Below are 10,864 nucleotides of genomic sequence, written 5' to 3'. Positions count from 1 at the left end.
CCCAAAATCTTCTTCCACCTCCTGACAAATTCTCCTTCCCTCCACTAAAACCCATGCACTTTCCATTTTAACCTTGACCCCTTGGACCCAGTACCCACGTTTTTACCTTTGCCACCCTCCATCACCTATACTCCCGGACCCTAGGACTCAGATCCTTACCTTACCCTAAACCCCACTACTACCCTACCCTCACGCCCACCCTGACCCTAGGACCTAGTTCCCATTACTTACCCTTATCCCTGACCTAACCATCACCCTACTCGAACCCGGACCCTGACCCTAAGGACCTAGAGCCCACACCTAACCCTAAACCCTGAATACTAACTATCACCCTACTCTGACCCTAACCCTGAACCTAAGGACCTAGAGCCCACACCTAACCCTAAACCCTGACTACTAACTATCACCCTACTCTGACCCTAACCCTGAACCTAAGGACCTAGAGCCCACACCTAACCCTAAACCCTGACTACTAACTATTACCCTACTCTGACCCTAACCCTGAACCTAAGGACCTAGAGCCCATACCTAACCCTAACCCTGACTACTAGCTATCACCCTACTCTGACTCTAACCCTGAACCTAAGGACCCAGAGCCCATACCTAACCCTAAACCCTGACTACTAACTATCACCCTACTCTGACCCTAACCCTGAACCTAAGGACCCGGAGTCCATACCTAACCCTAACCCTGACTACTAGCCATCACCCTACTCGGACCCTAACCCTGACCCTAAGGACCCAGAGCCCCTTTTCCCTTTTTCACCTTACCACAGGTAACGAAACCTTCACCCACCCAGTTAACTCTTAAATGAGTATACTGGCCTTTTGGATGTGAAGTGAGTAACTATCTATGACATTCTTTTTCTCCCCCCCTTCTCTGTTCTCTTCTCCCTCCCTCTTCACCCTGCCTCTTCCCCTTTCACCTTTGCAACAGGTAGAGAAACCTTCACCCACCCAGTTAACTCTTAAATGAGTACACTGGCTATTTGATGTGAAGTGAGTAATTATCTGGGACACTATTGTTCTTCTCCTCCCTCTCAACAGGTAGAGAAACCTTCACCCACCCAGTGAACTCTTAAATGAGTACACTGGCTTTTTTGGGGCGAAGTGAGTAACTATCTGGGACACTCTTCTTCCCCCTACCTTCCTCCTCTTCTCCCCCCTCTCTCTCCTTGCATACCTAGGAACCTAATTATTCTCCCTCCTGCCACCTGTACTTCTACCTCTTTCCCAGTCAATCACAGGAGGGTCTTGTCTGGTTGTTCTCAATAGGACCTGACTGTCTCCTAAAAAATTGACTGTTCTCTCGTAATCCCTAACCATAAGGAACTTGGTTTAGGTCGTGTGCACCTTTCTTGGAGACTATTGGGGATGCGGTCTTATCCAATCCATAACGCAACTTGGATTAGGCTCTGTGACTCATTTCCCATTCCATCCCAAGCGATTGGACATTAAATGTTTTCCATTTTTCCTTGTATGCATTTCCTTCTTCAGTTTCTCCTACTACTCTCTTTCACTATGCATTTATGGGAACCAAAACAAAACTCTCTCTCCTGCCACCTCTACCTCTACCTCTTTCCCAGTTAATCACAGGAGGGTCTTGTGCCTGGTCTGGTTTCAATGGGAACTGCCACCCGGTGTTCACACTACTAACCAAGGGGCGCGTTGGCATCCTGCGGGGTGTGTTCCTCGTTAATCTTCCAAAACCTAACCCTAACCCTAACCCTAACCCTAAAACCCAACCTTTCATCACACACGGAGGCCCAGGAACCAGTTTAGACGATCAGTGGACCGGACCCATCCTCTCATCGCTCATGGAGACCTAGGAGCAACTCATGAGGACCAACTAACCAGGTAGATTTACTTAATATTCTGTTTTTAATATTATATTTGTTTAATATTTACTTGTCAATTGCCTCTGGAACGTCAGTATGACTATATAGGATAGACCCTTTTCAGGTTTCACTTCAAAAATAGATCAAAACATAGCTCTCAATACACCTCTTAAGCCTAAAACTGTCTGATTGACCCTGAGGAACACACACTGGGATTTGATCAATCCTGGTGGGCCTGCCCAGGCCGAGGGTGTATAGTTTTTGGCCGAAACACCCGTTGACGTCTGGGTAACTACTGATGATTGTGTTCCAATATTTAACCTTTTTAATAATCTGTAGACTGTATGGCCCCTTAAAATTCATAGTAGGCCAGTAATATCTTAGTAAGCATAGTCACAATGTCAGGCTTAGTGGCCGAGTCTTTTAATACTAATGTCTCAAACTAAATTCTCATTTGAATCAAAACCTCAACCCACAATAATTGGAGTCTCAACTCTCGAATGCATGTGCTTTCTCCGCTCCCTCTCTCTCTCTCTCTCCCTCCCCTTGGAGGAGAGTGTGTAGGGAGCCTGGGTAAGCCTAGTCAGGCAGGGAAGGTGGCAAGGGGCCTTTGGTCCCAGCGGTAGACACTGCACCCCTTCTTCACTCAGTTTTGTCTCTCTCTCTCTCTCTCTCTCTCTCTCTCTCTCTCTCTCTCTTGCAGTAGACACCCTAACCAGCTGCTTTAACCCTGATGCCCAAACTCAGCCAATGGAACCATGGATGACACGTGCGCAAGGGATAGTTCTCTCTATATGCACAGCCAGCGGTGAAACCTTTGCCCTTCTCGTTCGCTCTTAATTGGGCTACCACTGATTGCAGTGGCTGGTTGATGTGAAATGAGTAACCGCTGTTAAGTCTATTCTGGACCTCCCGAGATCTATGAAGAATCAAGACATCATTGGAGCCTCAACTCTCGAACGCACGCGCGTTCTCCTCTCTCTCACTCTCTCTCTCTCTCCCTCCTCTTGGAGGGGAGTGAGTAGGGATCCTGAGTATGCCTAGTCGGGCAAGGAAGGTGGCGGGGCCTTTGGTCCCAGCGGTAGTCACTGCACCCCTTTCACTCAGTCTCAACTCTCTCTCTTCTCTCTCTCTCTCTCTCTCTCCCTCCCTCCTCTTGGAGGGGAGTGAGTGGGGAACCTGGGTGTGCCTAGTCGGGCGAGGGGGCGGGGCCTTTGGTCCCAGCGGTACTCACTGCACCCCTTTCACTCAGTCTCAACTCTCTCTCCTCCTCTCTCTCTCTCTCTCTCTCATGCATTTATAATTTTGGGTCAATCGCATACTGCAGAGAGTTCCTTTAATAGCATGCGTCGGCCTGTGCATTGCCGTTAGCCTCTATACCAAACTGTGGCGTCACTAGACACGCAGGGAGACTAGTGGGACCCCGAACCACCTAACCCTAACCCTAACCCTCGGATTACTATACCTAAACCTAACCTAGACCCTTGCTCTAACCCTAAAACGTAGACTACTATACCTAAACCTAAGTCCTAACCTCTACTGTTACCTTAATATTTTATCCTGAATTTACAGTTAATTACTAACCATAACCTGTTCTCTAAGCTTGTCCTACAGGCTTTATTCTTCTCCTCCCCTCTTTTTCACCCCTATGGGAGTTAGTGCGGATTCGGCCGCCCTTGATTTCGAGAGAGCGTGATTCGTGGTGCTTGCATCACACGTCAGCTATGATTCCTTCATTGGTTTTGTGGTGCACCCTGGTGTTCAAGCTATATAACTGTGGCCGCCGTTAGGATGCCACGGGGCTTGCGCTTCATTAACTACTCCCAAACCTAACCCTAACCCTAACCCTAACCCCTTCCGGTGGTCGCAGACCCTCGGGGCCGGTCGCGTTCGAATCCTAGACCCCGATTTGGGGGAGGCGGAAAAAGGTTTCAGGTCGATCCGACCTTCCAATCGGGAGTTATAACAAATCACTCACTTCAGAGGTAGCTTTCTTGCCTTATCCTAACCCTAACCCTAACCCTACCCTAACCCCTAACCCTAGCCCTAAATCCTCTCCCACACACACGCACGCGGGTACACACGCACATACACACACATATATACACACACGCACACACACACACATATATACACACACACACATATACACACACACACACACACACACCTACCTATTGTTGCTCACTTAAACGCCCCCTAGGTACCGCCGAAGTCCATAGGGTCCTGGATCCATCCGCTGGGACACATATACCAAGGACACTTATGCGTACACTGTCTGAACCCGGTTCTTATACCTAATACACCTTACCTTAACCCTCCCCTAACTGACTGTCTGCCTTACTTTACATGGCCGTATCTTTTGAACTATAGGTCCCACAGACTTGAGCATGCGTTGGATAGCTCGCACAGGAATTGAGGGGGGTACATCCACTTGGATTTGACCTGCGACCCTTCGGTTGGGTGCGGTTCGCCAGGGAGGGTATTGGCCCTCTACTCTGTCCACCTTTATGGAATGTGTTCATATTTGGGTAAAATGGCCAATTGGACTCAAGGATTAACTGATCACATTGTGGGGGTCAAAGGTGAAGGGTAACTGCCCTCACAAAAGGTGTTTTTGGCCTGCTGAACACGAATGGCTTGACAGAATTTGTACATATTTGGCCAAGATGTCCAGTTGGACTTAATTAGATTTTGGTATTCAAATGTCACCGAATGCAAATGCAAGTTGCAGTTAACATTCAGTTGGTCTTGAGCGAGGGATGCACATGGATACATGCAACCAGAGATGGGTAGAGGCAAAGGAAGTGAGGGAGGCAACTTGAGTAATTGTTTATTAAACGTCACAAGGCCCTTTTGAATGCTAATGCTAGCTAGCTACCGTGAATGCTAATGCTAACACTAGCTAGCTAATGCCTTCGCTAGCTAGCGGTAATGCTAATGCTAGCTAGCTAATGCCAATTCTAACACTAATGCTAGCTTTAGCTAGCTAGCATTGGCATTAGTGTTAGCATTAGCATTAGCTGGTGAGCATTAGCATTAGCTAGCGAATGCATTAGCTAGCTAGTGTTAGCATTAGCATTCACGGTAGCTAGCTAGCATTAGCATTCAAAAGGGCCCTGTGACGTTTAATAAAAACAATTACTCAACTTAGTTTTGCCTCCCTCACTTCCTTTGCCTCTACCCATCTCTGGTTGCATGTATCCATGTGCATCCCTCGCTCAAGACCAACTGAATGTTAACTGCAACTTGCATTTTTGGGTGGAGGCATTTAGCCGCTACGTGGTTTTTATAGTTCTGGCTGAATTGATCTTTGGTCATACAGTTAGGGGGCCTATGAAGGTTTGCAAAGACCAGTTTGGGTCAAATTAAAAAAAGGAGCGTTAGACCAGTGGCAAGCTGAGGCCGTCAATCCCTAATATGGCCACCAGGGGAAGTCAACAGATGGCAAAATTGCAGCCGCCCTACAATTACAGCTCCCAGGAGCCGTTTATTGCTTAGTATGCCTTTGTGAACTCAACACACTTGAAAATGAGGTGAAAACCTCAATGTGGCCTCTTGAGTTTAAATTAAGGCTACTACTAGGACCCTTCAGTCTGTAGTTTGAGGAGCTGAGTGCTTGCACCTAGCTGATCCTGCACAACTGAGCTGAATGAGCAATCAGCAAGGGCAAAGTGGAGTGGGCTCAAACTCAGAAGAGCTTTGGGGAGGAAAAAGGAAGACGGCATGCTGCCTCATGTAATAATGTTTGTTTGAAAGAAGTCGCCCCAAGCAGGAATCGAACCATTAACCTCTCACTTCCAAACCCGGCTCACTAACCACCACACCAAGAGAGCCATTTATCTTAGCATAGCTGTTAGCAGGCCATAGAGGGTTAGGGTCAAATGAAAAAAGGAGCCTTAGACCAGTGTCAAGCTGGGGCCGTCAATCCCTGATATGGCCACCAGGGGAAGCCTACAGATGGCAAAATGGCAGCCGCCCTACAATTACAGCTCCCAGGAGCTGTTTATTGCTTAGTATATGTTTGTCAACTCAACACACTTGAAAATGAGGTGAAAACCTTAATGTGGCCCCTTTAGTTTAAATAAAGGCTACTACTAGGACACATCAGGCTGTAGTTTGAGGAGCTGAGTGCTTGCACCTAGCTGATCCTGCACACCTGAGCTGAATGAGCAATCAGCAAGGGCAAAGCAGAGTGGACTCAAAAAGAAGACGGCATGCTGCCTCATGTAGTTATGTTCAAAAGAAGTCACCCCAAGCAGGAATCGAACCATGGACCTCTCACCTCCAAACCCGGCTCACTAACCACAACACCAAGAGAGCCATTTATCTTAGCACAGCTGTTAGCAGGCCATAGAGGGTTAGGGTCAAATGAAAAAAGGAGCGTTAGACCAGTGGCAAGCTGGGGCCGTCAATCCCTGATATGGCCACCAGGGGAAGCCTACAGATAGCAAAATTGCAGCAGCCCTACAATTACAGCTCCCAGGAGCCGTTTATTGCTTAGTATGTGTTTGTGAACTCAACACAGTTGAAAATGAGTTGAAAACCTCAATGTGGCCTCTTGAGTTTAAATAAAGGCTACTACTAGGACCCTTCAGTCTGTAGTTTGAGGAGCTGAGTGCTTGCACCTAGCTGATCCTGCACACCTGAGCTGAATGAGCAATCAGCAAGGGCAAAGTGGAGTGGGCTCAAACTCAGAAGAGCTTTGGGGAGGAAAAAGGAAGACGGCATGCTGCCTCATGTAATTAAGTTTGTTTGAAAGAAGTCGCCCCAAGCAGGAAACAAACTATTGACCTCTCACTTCCAAACCCGGCTCACTAACCACAACACCAAGAGAACCATTTATCTTAGCACAGCTGTTAACAGGCCATAGAGGGCCATTACACTATACAAAGTCCCTCACGTCCTCATGCGCCTCTCCGATGGCCCCACTGCCACCATCCCACTTCCAAAACCAATGTAGCAGAGAATGAACCGACAACCTTTCTGAAAGGGAGTATGGACTTAGGCTCATGAAACACCCTAACCCTGTACTCTATTCCTGAGCTGATTAGGGTTGGGTGATTGGACAACTACCAATCCTACATAAATTCCCTCATCTTCAAAACTGCCATTAAGTTGATGGCTAACTGGGTCCAGACTTCAGGACTTACCGCCCCCAGGCCGGAGGGCTCCCTCGTCGAAGGGTGTGGTGCAAATGTACTGTGCATGGGTAGGGCTAACCCCCAAAGAAGACTGGGCAACGATCAAGGTCCTGATGCCCTGGACCACCACATCCAGCGTGCTGTTCCAAGTGGAACCCTGGAGGGCCGCATACTTACCCCCTGGCCAAACAAACTGCTTGTTGTCACCGTAAGGTTGCCACAGCTGTCCGACCAGAGCCTGAGAAAGGTTCCTATCTGTGCCTCCTTGCCGGCGGAGGGGTAGTGGTGAGTCTCAACATCCACCCCTCAAGCTTCTACCGGCCGAAGACTCAAGAGACGTTCCTCTATCTATAAGTCTCTAAACCCTAAACCTCCACATCCGGCGGAGGGGTGCTGGTGAGTCTCACCATCCACCCCACAAGCTTCTACCGGCTGAAGGTTAAGACCCGTATGAGAGTCTAAGACAGTGCGGTATTCCCTGAGAAGTTTTGCGGGCATGCCACATAAACCCCTGAATTCGGCTCCTACACTGTTCAAAGAAACTCACCGACAGACGTGAAGGCCCTAGGATACTCAATGCGGATTCAAGCATCGTCGGGCCTTGACTCTGCTGTAAACCCCTAGGGGACCCAATTAAACTGAACAGCAAACACACCCATGGTGAAAAAATGAAAAAATTTAATATTATCTTCCAAAAATATGTATCCCAAACTAAATGTTCATTTGGCATTGGTTTCAGCCTTCCATCTCATTTCCTCATTGTTTTATAAAGGTACAAAGTTTGATTATGGTGAATACCCAGAAAGCAGTGCGGTATTATATTATCATATTCAAACTCCTCCCTAAGTGGGTTAGGGTTAGTGGGCGGGGTTTATGCCAAAAATGGAATTCTGGGAGTGCAACCGTGATTGGAGAGGAGAGGGAAGAAGATGACTATCCCTGCTACAGGTACAGGAGTGCTTCACTGCATCCTCTTGCTAGAGTTGGTGTTATCATTGCACCCAGGGCAAAGAGATGTGGAGTAGCTGGTCTGAGAAGGTCTTGTTCTCCTGACAGTTACTCATTTAGCAAGAAGGGCTCCAAGAAAACATTGGACCTGAGCAGAAGTGAGCTGTTTGTGGTGGTCTCACACCTCTGGGAATGCCTGAGGAGTAGGACTGACTCTGGGGCCATCTCCAGTGATCAGGGTGAGACATACTGGAGTGTAATTTATCATGAACATGATTGAGGAAAGCTCTGAGGTAAAATTTTATGTTAAGTAGCCATGTGTTTTTCATTTTTTGGTCAAAATATCATGATTTCAGTCAGTTTATTGACCATTATTATCAGAAGAACTAGATATTTTTTAGACTGATTAAAGTTAATTTAATGTTCATATGTCTGCAAAGATATTGTAAATACTATAAGCACATGTCCTTCCCTGCAAGAGATGTAGCATTTTTATTTTGATAAAGCATTGTTAAAACAATATGTCACTGCATTTCTGATCACTTTACTCATAAAGCATAACATGGGACACATACTGACTTGCTTTTGATATTGTTTTAGCCAAACAGCCATGTGTAATGTCAAGGTGCCTTGCCCAGATGCACTGTGGACTGCACAATGTTATTCAAAAAGTTGTCATGCCTTTATATTCTTCACACTGATAAAAGGGAATAACACCAAAAAACACCAAAAAAACAAACAACTTTTATTGTCAGACAGTTGTTGCACACAGCACCCAGTGATGGCGCATCAATGTTGAAACACACACAGAGAGACAGGCGTGTCCACTGATGAAGTTCTCTGCTCTTCACCCATTCTGCCATCCTTCCTCTAAGGGCAGCCAAGAGCAGACAGTAGGCAGCATGCAGGGGACGCACCATGGGGACCGATAAAGTGCTCATGTCCGTCTTCATCAGCGACGGTCAGCATTAGCGGTGGAAAATAGTTGTCATAAAGAATTGTCATGTTTTTCAAGCATGGATTTGACTTATATTCCATAGTTAATAGTTGTGGAGACATCCATATATAATTTAATGTAAGGCTACATGAAATGTGCTTTTTTTTTTTTACATCGTGGAAATGTTTTTTTGTCCCCCATTATTTTAGCTTTTCTTGTGCTCAAGACCAGAACACATTTCATTCACTTTGCAATACTGACAAATAAATAATAGAAATAGTTCATCTAATCCAATTACTAATATTTGACCATCATAGTCAAAAATGTACTACAGCCATTGATATAAAACAAGGCACCAAATATCATTTTTCACAATCATTACCCTTTACCTTAAGTCATAACCCCCACCCCCTTTCTCCACTCAAAAACAAATCCCCCACAACTCCTATACACTTTGCTCAGACAAGGCCATCTCTCATCACATAAGGTAGAGCTGGAGGTGTCTTTGTGATGGCAGGTTCAGGCAGCTCCTCCTTGAGATAAACAGCACTTCCAAGGTATAATGTGTGTGTGTGTGATTACTGAAGGTGAAACTTTCAAAAGTACCCGTTTGAAGACATGTCCAACAAATTGCTTGAAGACACCACATATGTGATAAAGAATCACAATGTCTTCAAATAAAACTAGTTTGTGACATCAAAAAGGAGACCCTGGGTTTAATTTACATACAGCCACATTGCCAGTGAAATACAACTCCTATGTATGGGAGAATTTGGCGTGTGTTCATAACAGTGTTCCCCACAGCCCACTGGTCTCATGTGCAATAGTTGTCCTGAAACAGAGCGTTGGAGCCAGTTAGAAGTCAGGTTCTGGAGTCTGAACCACTCCCACACCACTGAGGGAAAGTTGTGAGTATTGTGAGTATTTTTTTATGGAAAATACTACGTGCTACTTTAATTTGTATGAATGGTGCTATATAAATAAAATGAAATTGACATTCAATAAATGACACAGTATCCAGTTGGACATGACTCACAGCTGAACCCCTTGGCTGTGTTCACAGACCCTGCAAGCTGGAAACACATCCAGGCCAGAGCACAGACAGAGGCAGAGAGATTGAAAGAGGGAAAGAAACAAAGGGAGAGTTAATTCAACCTTTTTGTATAATTTTCCCCTTTATAAGAATCTACAGTCAACGTTCACTTGAAATGAGGTGAGATCACGTACAAAAATAAAGAGAAAAATGTGATAGAAATCACAGCATACAGCAAAGCAAAATGAGGAAGAAGGAATGATGGATAGATAGACATGTTATCACCTAATCAATAACTATTATCCGGGGATGAGGGACCATCAATCCGGGGATGAGGGACCACCAATGGCGGTGGTCGGGGCACCGAGAATGCAGTTTCTAAAAATCTATTTTCTGCCGCGAAACGGTTGTTTTCATCAATCTGTCTTTATGAATCGCTAGTTGTGCTTACATAGAGCGTAGGCCTGTTGTGGTTTTTCACATGCCTCTGTAATATGATCTTTCGAAACGAAATAGCTTCCCTACTTGCTCCAGCACGCATGCGCACAGCACGCAATCGTTGCTCCAGCACGCTGTGCGCATGCGTGCTGGAGCAAGTGAGGAAACTATTTCGACGTTTCTAAAGATCATATTACAGAGGCATGTGGAAAAACCACAACAGGCCTACGCTCTATGTAAGCACAACTAGCGATTCATAAAGACAGATTGATGAAAACAACCGTTTCGCGGCAGAAAATAGATTTTTAGAAACTGCATTCTCGGTGCCCCGACCACCGCCATTACATGGATATACTGGCTCGTGCTGGATTTAAAATTTCTTCTACATGCCTCCGAACTACACCAAAGTGATCTCGGTGAGTCAAACGTCTTATAATATGTCGTAAATAAGGTCCAGGTTGTCAAAAACTAGCATTGTCCTTTAAAGCATCCCCATAAGCTAATGCCATGGCAACCAATTAGTCTT

The sequence above is a fragment of the Borostomias antarcticus genome, assembly GCF_949987555.1.
Source record: "Borostomias antarcticus genome assembly, chromosome: 18".
NCBI classification, from domain to species: domain Eukaryota; kingdom Metazoa; phylum Chordata; class Actinopteri; order Stomiiformes; family Stomiidae; genus Borostomias; species Borostomias antarcticus.
The sequence above is the reverse complement of the archived record's forward strand: the minus strand, read 5'-3'. Positions refer to the sequence as shown.